Raw genomic sequence first — 12,158 nt, forward strand, 5'->3', positions numbered from 1 at the left:
GAGAACATGAACTATGAGGGAAGACTGAAAGAAATGTGATTGTTTCATTTAGAAAAGAGAAGACTGAGAGGGGACGTCATAGCAATTTGCAAGTACCTCAAAGGGGGTTAAAAAAAGAGAGAGAAAAGTTGTTCTCTTTGGCTTCTGAGGATAGGACGTGGAGCAATGGGCTTAAATTGTAACAAGGGAGGTTTAGGTTGGACATTAGAAAAAGCTTCCTAACTGTCAGGGTGGTTAAACACTGGAATAAATTGCCCAGGGAGGCTGTGGAATCTCCGTCAGTGGGGATATTTAAGAGCAGGTTAGATAAATATCTACCAGGGATGGTCTAGACAGTACTTGGTCCTGCTGTGAGGGCAGGGGACTGGACTTGATGGCCTCTTGAGATCCTCTCCAGTCCAGCGTTGTATGATTCTATGAATCTATAACCTTATTAACGCTCGTCCTCCAAATAGGAATACACCATACCCATCTGTGCAGGTGTATATATCCCTGCCAAACTGAAGCTTTCTCTTCATGTATCTAATGAAGTGGGTTCCAGCCAGTGAAAGCTTACGCCCAAATAAATTAAAACAAAAAAGCAGTCAAGTAGCTCTTTAAAGACTAACAAAATAATTTATTAGGTGAGCTTTCAGGGGACAGACCCACTTCTTCAGACCATAGCCAGACCAGAACAGACTCAATATTTAAGGCACAGAGAACCAAAAACAGTAATCAACGTGGATAAATCAGAAAAAAATGATCAAGGTGAGCAAATGGTCTGAAGAAGTGGGTCTGTCCCACAAAAGCTCACCTAATAAATTATTTTGTTAGTCTTTAAAGTGCTACTTGACTGCTTTTTTGTTTTGATAGTATATAGACTAGCACGGCTCCCTCTCTGTTACTATCCAAATAAATTAGTTAGCTTTAAGGTGCCACAGAACTCCTTGTTTCATCCTTCCTTTCCACGATACTTTATTCCTCTGCCTACTAGCTGCAAGCCCCATTAGAGACAACACATTCCACTGCCTAGACAGATTCTGCGGCTCCCAACTTCTGCTGGGGAACATTTACTGATCAGGGAAACTAGTTGCTGGCTCCTCATTGGAAAGCAACAACCATGTAAGTGTAGCCAGATGCTGGTTTGCTGCAAATGCCAGTGTTTCTTGTCAGGTGCTGTGGAATTTTGGACCTCTGCAGCACTCTTTCCTTTCAGCAAGTATGGCACAGCTGTCCACCAACCTAATCGAGCTTTTCCATCTTCGTGCTTGTTCTGCATGAGATCAGGGCACCTTAATTCCTCATGGCAGGCTCTCGAAAGTGAAGCAGAGCTGGGCCTCGTCTTTGCCAAAGGTGCTCTTTTCTGCAGCTGATCCTTCCCCCTAAATGTAGTGCTGTCTTTGGGTGGAAGTGGGTGAGACATCAAAGCAGGGGCACGGGCAGCTTCTGTTCATTGGGGAACAAATAGCTTTTTACTCCTAAGTTTCATGAGGGAACAGGTTTCTGAGCAAATTTCAGCTAGGGAGAGCAAGGTTCCTGAACACCACACCAGTATTCAGCAGAGCAAGTCCTATGACTTGTCTCAGGGAGCCCCTCCAGTCTGTGATGGAGCTGAGAATACAGGTTTGCATTCCTAGATTCCACTCCTATGTCTGCTTCACTGGAAGGGTGCCTCTGAGAGGTACCTCCTATCAAACCCCATGTGCCAGTCTGTCTCTGTGTGGAATGAACTGAGAGACATGAGACAGGGCACAGCTTTGGAGGGGCAGCACGTGCTAAGGTCACAACTTGGAAAGACAATGGTCTCTTCTTTGAGGTTGAGAGATGTAGTCTCACGTTGATGTAACTGGAAGTAACATGTGGCTAGCACTATAGAACCATTGAGCTGAGTGCTGAAGCATGCAGCATCCCGATGGACCAGCCCAGCTGATTTTTAAAAAACAATGTTTTTCCTCAGCATTGCCTGGCCACTTGGGACAGCAGGATGTGCTGAATGGGAGGATGATGCAAATGTTTTGTTTACAACATGTTCTAAAACCAGCTGATTTGTGAGCAGCCTTTGGCACAAGTATTACACACGCACAGCAAGCAGCCATGCAGCACCTCAAAGTCTAACGCATTTATTTATTAGGTAATGAGCTTTCATGGATAAAACCCACTTCTTCAGATTTTTACACATGGATGTTTATTTAATGCAACCAAAGAACTGTAGCCTTTATTCTGACCTGGGACATGAACAAGGGTCAAGAACCCCTCACTCAGAACAGGGACTAAGGTTTATTTCCAGGAGACAGCTACTATGTGCATGTAGCTCTAGTCCACATAGCCAAAGCCATCCTTACAGTTTCTAGGGCTCTATGCAGCACTACTAAACTGGTGCTCCTTTGCCCAATGGCAGCTGGGGGCAGGGGTGAGGGGGACATAACTTTTTAGAGATGTGATTTTATGATTTTCAGCAACACACTAATGACATATTTAAAGCCCATTTTAAACTCAGCTCCTGTCAACTAAGAGAGTAAATTCAGAAACTGATAGTATCTACCTGGGGCTGGTGAATGCCTATTAAATGGCTTCATTACCCCTTAAAAGGCACTTTCACAGGTTTCATGTTCTGCTAAGAGGTCTGGCCCACGTTTTCCCTTTTACTTTAACTAGATCCTCTCTAGAGGAAGCAGAGCCACAGAACAGGGATAGGAAGAGGCAAGCGGGTAGGCAATACGAACCAGTCTTGCCCCTAATGTTCAGGTGTTCCATGCAACTACATGTTCCGCATATAGATAAGGGTGGCCCTGTATATTGCAGGACACAGATGGCAGAGTTTGCCTAAGGCTCTAGGCTTGTATTTACATAATACAGGACAGATATAAGGGGAGAAGTAGCTGGTTACAAGCAAGTGATGAGTGAAGCATAAATGCCCAGAGTAGCAGGCAGCACTACTTAAGATTTGAGACATAGTTTCAAAAGAATCCAACACCAAATAAGGCAGATTCCATACAAGATACCTATATAGGAGCTTCGAAAAATTGGTTCTGATTATAGTTGCTGATCACCTGAATAGCTGACACTCCTATGGACAAATGCTGGTTTGATTCTGTGACCGATCAGAACAGACCAATTCTGCTGGCAAAAGACCTTCAGAGCAGTGAAGCATGATTGATTCCGGAAGGGAGAAAGTTCTTTAGGGGGATCGGACTATTGTCAGAGTTCGGTACTGGGAGAAATCTGTGGAAGCGAGGTGTGTTCTTTCTATGCAAAGGAGGAAATGTGACAAAACATTGTGATCAGCAGAACGCTTGTCTAATTGGCAAAGTGGGTGAGGCAAGTTGTTATCTGCACATCCAGGGAAAGTAGCCTCATTGACATATGTTTCCAATTATAGAAAACACGGCAGAAAGATTAGGATTTTAACATGACAGAGCAGCCAGCTAGTGAAATTTCTGAGCCCTACATCTAATAAGGTTGCATTGGATGGAAAAGCAAAGTATGTTCTGTGTTCTCTGCAAAAACAGAACAGAAGAATACTAAATCTATTTGCTAGTTAAGAAATCCTAAATGTTTTGAACTGGGGCTGAGACTCAGATGGCCTTTCCCGGTTTGTTAAATGAGAAACAGATAGAAATGCAAATCTTGGAGCCTTGTCTCTGTCATAAGGCTATTAGAACATTCAGTGTTACCAAGTATTGCTAGGAGAGCCCAGGATGACGCTGGGAAGTCATTTGTGTGTTCTGTGTGCCTGAGACTCCTTGAACAGCGGTATCTCTGAATCAGAGGGAGGAAGAGACAAATCGTTCTGTATGAAAAAGACCTTAAGGAAAACTCAAAAACACCAGGTGAAATCCTGGCCCTGTTGAAGCAAAATTCCCATAATGTCAATTGGGCCAGGTTTTCACGCAGGCTGTTCAAAAAGGAAGGCTAGTGCTGGTCAAAGGTGCTGCTGAATCCCCTCTGTCTACCCACTGACTGGGTCCCATGCAGGCAGTACCATCCATTTGGCTGGACCACCTAGCCCCTGCATGATACACAAAGTTGACAGTATTGTTCATATTCCTTCAGAACCCGTCAGTAACTATTTAAAACACATACTTCGAGCTGCTCCATGCAACAGTGCAAAAGCCTGATAGTGGGAGAGGTGAGAAGAAACAGTATGTCAAAGGGATATATGCAGCACAGACAAAAAGTTAAGATCCCACACCTGGCACAGATATGTGAGGGCTTTGAAATTATCCCTATAACACCGGACTGGATCATCCTTCAGTACATGGAACCTTGCAAATAATTCCCTAAAGTCCATGACTAGATGAAGTTATGGAGAATAGGCCCATAACTGACTATTGTCCAAAATGGGCAGGGATGATGTCCCTAGCCTCTGTTTGCATCAAACTGAGAATGCGCAACAGAGGACGGATCACTTGATAGTTACTGTTTCTGTTCATTGCCCTGGGGCACCTATCATTGGCCACTGTCAGAAGACAGGATCCTGGGCCAGATGAACCTTTGTTCTGACCCACTATTGCTGTTCTTAGGTTCTTATGACTAAGAATACAGATGATTTGACAATTGCAGACTTACCATGATACAGAAATTAGATGCAGAATGAGTCCCAAGTTATCAATAGCAAGCTCACCTCTAGGAGAGCCAAGCTTTCTACACTTCCTGCAAGTGCTACCTTCTGTGGGATTGTTCCTGAAGGGAACACTAAGATATGATTCATATCTTTAAGTCCTCTCTGCCCTGCCTCCTTAAAGCCATTACCCTCTGTACTCGGTTTGAATACCCAGGTAGGAGATGGTTGCTGTCTGCCAGGGTTTGCTTGTTGCATTCTATATGCTGTGTAATCTGTGTAATCTTCATGAGCCATGACCCAAACTCATCACTACAATAAAAGGCATCTCTGTGTACTTTCCTGGAGCTACACCTACTCAACATACAGGTGAACTTGGTACCTTGCATACTTTTCTAGTCTTTGGTGCTCACTGATACAAATTCACTCAAAATATGGGTGATAGCACAGTTTAAAAGACTAAAAAAAAACCACAATTCAGATCTTCACTGAAAGTAGAACTGTAATTAAGGTAATTGTCTTAAGCCGCAGCCAGGGAGATTAAGATTAGCTATTAGGAAAAATCTTTAACTCTAAATATAGAGCTGGATTAGGCTAAGGAATCTCTGTCATTGAACTTGGTTAAGAAAAAGTTGGACAAACACCTGTCAAGCACGGTCTAGCTTTACTTGGCTTTGTTCCTGTGCACGGAGATGGAGTAGATCTCAAGATCCCTTCCAGTCCTATATTTCTATAATTCCATGTTGAAGCATTAAACAACCAGCACCATGAAACCTCCAAACCACTGGCATTAACATATACACTTGTCTATGCTGAAGATGTTGACTTCATCAAAGGTGGTCAGAGAATGATCATTCTGTTTCACAGTGACTTTCAAGGTCATTCCATGTTGGAATATTGGATGTTCCAATCAGTAGTTGTTCCACATTGGAATAAAACCAAAGCCTTCAAATATTTTTGCAGAGTAGAATTGTACTGAAGATGTCCATTTTCAGATCTTGTTTGCAGCATTGCTGTTGTGGTGTTGGTCCTAGGATGGGAGAGAGACAAGGTAGGTGGAGTAATATCTCTTATTTGACCAATCTCTGCTGGTGAAGTAGACAAGCTTCCTCATATCTGTGCAGGCCTGAAAGTTTGCCTTTTTCACCAACCAAAGCTGGTCCATCTAAGAGATTACCTCCCCCACCTTTGTGTCAATGTTTTCAGACTGACTGGCTGAGCTTTTCCGTGAGGTGCTTTCTCTCTCCCATCAGAAGGGATCAGAGAGCCCTGGACCAAAACAACCAGCCAACCCACTTGGATGAAAATTCCATCAAATCAGAAACATCTCCACCAAACATTTGACTTTGGTGAAAAAGCATATTTTGATTAAATTTCATCTTATGAAATTTAAATTTATATTAATTTAATTTAATTTAATTTTCATTTTATGGTCTAGGTGGTGCTTGATCCTGCCATGAGTGCAGCAGACTGGACTCAATGACCTTTCAAAGTTCCTTCCCATTCTAGTATTCTATGATTCTTGGTTAAAATGATCACATCAGCACGAGGCTTTAAACATACATGCAGGCATGACTGCAAAGGTCTGCCTCCCAAATAGGGGAGCATAGGGAAATGGAACATACCTTGTTCCAGGAAAGTCACTAGCAAAACCTACTTGATCCGAGTGGCATAAAGATGCATCCATTTGTGATTACTAATGAGGGCTACTGCATAGCCAGTCCTTCCTTAGTCCAAGAACCTCTCTGTACTCCTGGAACTGAGTAAAGGTTTTCAGTGTCAGGCCCATGCTCTGCCAAGTTAGTTTGGACCAGAGTAGATAAAGGGAGAGCTTGGTCTGTGCCAGTGTCTGTCTGGAGGGTTCCTTCCAGGCAGCCAGTGGGGAATCTGCATGTTGTTCCAACTGTTCATTCACCACCGAGTCTCTCTGACCCATTTAAGAGCTAGCCTTTGAGAATGATGAAATTATGAAGTGCTGGACAAACACTGGGCTTGCTCAGCAGGCAGATTCCCAGTTGGGTAAAATGTTTTTATGTATGCACATGCTCTCTTTCTCTCCCTCCCCAATGCACTTTTCTCTCTACACCCACTTCTTCCTTTCTCCCTTCCAGATATTCCATCGAATCCATGGCACAGGCTGTCAGCCTGGAAAGTACTTCAGCACTTGTTTGAGTTGCACTGATGTCAATGGAACGTAAGTACATGCCGAAAAAGAAGCATATGCATAAGTGCTTTTGAGAACTGGGGCCTCAGCCACTGTTCCCTGTAAGCTGAGCGCTTGGGGGCCACCCATGAGAGATTCAGGTGCCACCCAGCTGGTGAGCAGAGCACCTACAGTTGGTAGCATGTGCACCACCAGAAACACATCTGCACATGCCTGGGTGCACATAACAAAATTTATTCTGCCCATGGATGGAAAAAATTAGAGGAAACCCTGGCCTCGGCTATTTCAGCTCAGCCTGTGCTTCAAAGCAAAACAGAAATAGTAAAACAATGAGTTCTCTGAAAGAAATAAGTCAGCTCAGGCAATACCTGGGTGAAAAATACCCAGATTCGCTGCCCATTTATCAGATTGGTAAACACTTTGCTTTCAGGGCTTCTTTTCAGATTCCACAGTAAAGTTTTCTAACATTGTGGTATGTGATAGCCAGATGCTAGAGATGATGTTACTGTTTGGCAGAGACTTTCATCCAGCACTCATTTAAATCACTGGGAGACTTTCCATAGACTTCAAGGGGTTCAGGGCTTACTGGAGACTTCTCTTGGTACCATTATTGTGTCCACAGATGGCAGAGCTCCAGAGCAAAGACAAAGGGTATCTGGCAGGAGCTGTGTTGGGCTAGTGTCATCTGGAAATCATCCTGTGCAGATCTTACAAGCAATGTGGTGTGTTAGCTGTGATACTGCTGGTAAAGCCAACATAAAGATGACAAACTTTAATTTTTATCCCATGCCCTGATATGTTGTGAGCTGGCTGATATTAAGTGCAAAATAACCCTAATTAAGTGTTTAAGGCTCACACATCCTGCTCTGTTCCAATAACCCTTCTTAACAAATCCATCCCAGGATAAGGCATTATCTATGATGTAAAGCAGGTAAATCCACTACTTGCATTTAGCAGAAATCAAAAAACAACTGAGGGTTGCAGGAGCTCAGCAGACATGCGAGTGCTCTCTGGCTTCAAACAGTTTCACAGGGGCTCAAGCAGTTCTGTTGAGACCACAAAAATGTGGGAACCTGTAGTGCTTGCTTTGAAACTCCCAGACAATGGGGCCAGAGCCCAGGCTGGTGTAAATCCAAAGTCAGCACAGCTCAGTTGATGTACACCAGCTGAGGGTCTGGGCCAAAAGAACTCTTCCTCTCTTAACATAGTGCACAGACTCTGAGCCACCAGCAATTTAGTAACAAGAAAGAACTGATGTCTCAAACACCGAGGTAAACTGTGCTGTTATTTATGCCACTGCAGATCTGGAACAATGCTAGTAAGTCCTCATTCCCACAGCTGTAAAATTGGGGGCAGAATTTGGCTCCTTGTAATTTAACACACAAATGCAATTTTTAATTTAATTTTCCAGTTGACACAGATTGTGTTAGGGCTCAAGATCTTGAACAGGGGTTTGTTAGACCCAGAAATACTCCCCATCGAAACCGTTTACCCTGTGGAATAAGCGGAGCCCCCAGACTTGAGGCACTTGAGAACTAGCCTGCATCTGGAGCAAAACACAAATGAATGCACTGTAGAGGATGGTCCTGCACGGGCCTCTGGGACAACGCACAAATGCTGATGGGCCAAGCAGAAGCCTGGTGAAGCGAATGGATTCATACTAGGCAGGAGTCCAGCTCAGCTCATTTTCCCCAGGCTCAGAGCTAGCACTCTGGTCCCAGTACAGTCCTTCCTCCCAGCTCTAGCTATAGATCCACCAGTGGGGGTATTTCATGGCAGCAGGATGGCTTTGCTGCAATGTCCCAGAATGACTGCCAAGGCCTGGAAGGACTGTGTCCCTGGAGTGAGCCGAGCCCAGCAGTGTTTACATTACTGGCCAGCAGATTGGTTCCGACTCCCAATGTCCGTTGGGCAACCGTGCAGGGAGGAGACCTGCAACAAGCAGGGTTTGCATTGCTGGGGTGGGATGGGAGCCCAACCAGATCCTGGCCAGGAGTTATTTTTAGTACCAGAAGTACAGCCCACCTCGTGCCTATCTGATTGGAGCGACTCCGCCGCTGATGTCACCTCTCTGTCCGCACCTTGCCGTCTGCAGCTCAAGTCATTGTTATAAGAATAAAGTAAACAGCCCGAAAATTGACAGAGTGGCTGCTGAGCCCAGGGATGGCTTAGATTGTAGCAAGGGGAGCAGGGCCAAGCTCAGTCAGGTTCCTCCAGGGAGTGGAGGAAACTATCGACACTACTATTTATATTTGCATGTGTTTGAGAGGGTCTCCTCCCACCAGCAGGGTCTGGAGAGGTAGGAGGGATAACACTGAAGGGAGAGTTGCACCTCAGTTGTAGGATTTCTGCTTTAATTTGCTTTAACAGAGTCCAAGTGAGATTTACGATAAGAGTACAATAACCCTTTGGAGCAATTCCTACGGCTAGTAACTGAATGAAGATGCTCGCAGAGAAAGACCCCTGCAGCATTACTGAAGATGGAGTCACTCCTGCCAGGCTCCAACCTCAAGAATAGACATGAAGATTTTCAGCTGGTAAAGGCAATGCCCACTTCTTGCACATGGCATCAGGGACACACAGCTGTCCACAAGAGAGCAGAAGACTTAAATGCCTTAGTTAAATAGTGGCATTGGTGCTTCACTTGTTACCTTCAACAGGAGTGGGACAGAAAGAAAGAGAGCCATAAGCATCTCTCACCAGCCTCAGTTATCACTGGTCCTAGCTGCACTTGGGGTATCTGGGAGGGGTTTGACAGCTGCCCATCTGTGGAGAGTCGGGGGCAGTGTGTGAACAGCACTTTTACAGAGCCTTTATCTGGTTAGCCATCAGTTCCACTCTAGCCTTGGTTGGTCATAGCTGTAACCCTTTCTTTCCATGGCCCATGTGAAGTGAGTTCATCATCAGGCCAGCTCCCTAGGGAAAACACTCACAGGATGGCGTTACTCAGCAACTCAGCATGTTAGGAGTCTGTTGGGTGTCTGGATGGGAGCTACTGAGCACTTTGGAAAATCTGGCCTCTCTTACAGACTCATGGTAGATGCAGCTAGATAGACTCTGCCTTAGTTTCCCTGAGAGGGTCCTCAGTGCAGTCCCCACAACATTTTAAGTATCACAAAGCCCCTTCCTCCTTCTAGAGGCCGGTTTAGTAATGGGAAGTACAACAGGAACACAAAAGAGCCCTTCGCCTGGGCTCCTTAGCAGGCAGGCTGAGTCCATCTGAGAGTGTTTTAGATTCCAGGCCTAGAAGGGACCTCTGAGCTCATCTAGTGTGAGCTCCGGGGCAGCCCAGAGCAGAGACTGTCACGCAAGTAACTCCAGTTGGAATCAGCACCAGTCTTTCAGCAAACCATCCCATTTGCTTGTGATGGAGAATCCCCCACCCCACCCTTAGGAAGCTGTTCAGTGATTTGTTTCCCCCGCTTCCCCAATGGGAGGCTCATTTCCAGTCTGGACTGGGTGAGGCAACACCTCCCTATTTCTCTCCCTAACAGCCCTTCACAGCTTGCCATTCCTGCCTTAGTCCACCAGTCACATGTCCAGGCTCTTTTTCCACAGGGGCCACCTGGCTGGGATCCAGGGCCTCCCTGCCAAGTTCAGCAATGCCCCTGGCTGTATGCAGCTCCTCAAAGTCTGGGCCTCCCACAGCTCTCCAAAATGTTCTTCCAGAAGCCCTTTTCCATGCCGTCCCCTCTCCTGAGGAAGCTCCTAGCTGTGTGAACATCCTTCTCTCCCCTTTCCTCAGCTGCAGGCGCTCATAAGCCAACTAGCGGCCACCTAGGCAGCTAATTACTTACAGCCGGGTCAAGATGGGCTTTTTTTCCCTTAAAGACTCCCCTTAAAGGGGGCAGCTGTGCTGTGATATCTTCCCACCACCAGCTGGGTGTCTCAGGAGAGAAGCCAAGGACTGAACAGGCCGGAGGGGACTGGATTCCTTTCACATTTCAGCTAGGAGGCCTTCTATACTAACTATGGTGAGCTGGTGGGATGGAAGGGAGACCAAGGGTAGCTTATCCAGATGCCACACAAGCTGGACCTGTTTCTTGAATTAGAAAAGAGCCTCAGTCTCTGGGTGCTGGCATCCCAGTGACTTTTGTTAATATATATTTGCAGGAACAAGTATTCCTTCTTGGTTTGCTTCCTTCTTTCAATCCTGCTACTCCAAAACCTGGAATCCAGGAAAACCAGGTCAGTGACTTGGCTTGAAATGAGACCAGAAGGACACTAATTCTCATCTATGCAATGCATGGACACTTGTCAGAGAGGAAGAAGAGTCCAGTGGTTCGAGCTCTGGTCAACGACCTGAGTTCTGCTCCACCACTGTTGTCTTGTATGATCTTGGATGGGCCCCTGAGTGCCTCATTTCTCATCTGTACAATGAGATAACAGCGCTGCTCTACCTCACAGAATGTTGAGACAGTAAGCGCATCCAGGGGTGTGAGCTGGTCAGATGCTGTTGTGATAGGAGCCAGATGAGTACCCAGCTTCACCAAGCACAATGCCAACAATGTGTGAGGCTGTCCTAACCCACATGCTAAAAAGTGATGAGAGTGAAATTCACCCCTGTGCAGCCTGCCAGACACATGGAGCATCACCACCTCAGGAATACTCAGACCTTCACTCTGTATGTGATGCAGAGATTTTAATTGGCTGCGGTTTCTCTTACAAGCTCCTTGGCTCTTCTCCAACCAATACCCCAACCAGTGCCACTCAGATGGCGCTATGCAACTGACCGGTATTCCCTCTGGAGCCACCAGGCCTTTCCCAGCTCCACTCCTGAGACAACACAGTTATACAGAGAGCAAATGGCAGAGTCTAGTCTTGCCTTCATGTTTTCTTCTGTCCATCAGCTCACCCACTGCATCTGGTCAAACCATGGAAAATGTACCTGAGGGAAATTAAATAATCCCAGGATAATCCCTGGGATTTCTTAAACCCCAGAATGAAAATCAAAGATTAGAGCATGTTTTACTGGGCTTGAGCATGATAAGCTCTGGCCGGGGTTTTCTTAAGAGCTTTGCTCACAATCTGTCCACTGCCGATTGCAAGCCAGATGAAACAATGGGGAGCATTTCTATGTGAGAAGAGGGCTCCTGTGTATGACTGACGACTGATGGGGGAGCATCAGCACTTCGGGTTGGCAGTTCAGCCTAGGTCAACAACTGGATCAGTTCCTCCATGAATTCCTCCAGTCAAGAATTCAGGCTGAAAATCTTGTGGTGAGGATGCATGTTTGTGAGATTGCTGGTCCATCCTGGTTTCAGAAGGGCTGGAAACCACACAGGGTGCTGTGTCCTGACATCCCCCGAGGGAAGGGGAGAAAGCAACTCAACATTTCAAACAAAGAGCAAAATTTTTTGAACTTCAATTCACTTGCGAATTTGGGCCCATTGGGGTAGAGGGTCAGGGCAGTGCTTATCCCAGCTGGGGAACTCATCTGTATTATATATCCAG

The sequence above is a fragment of the Carettochelys insculpta genome, chromosome 31 (assembly GCF_033958435.1).
Source record: "Carettochelys insculpta isolate YL-2023 chromosome 31, ASM3395843v1, whole genome shotgun sequence".
Taxonomy (NCBI): Eukaryota; Metazoa; Chordata; order Testudines; family Carettochelyidae; genus Carettochelys; species Carettochelys insculpta.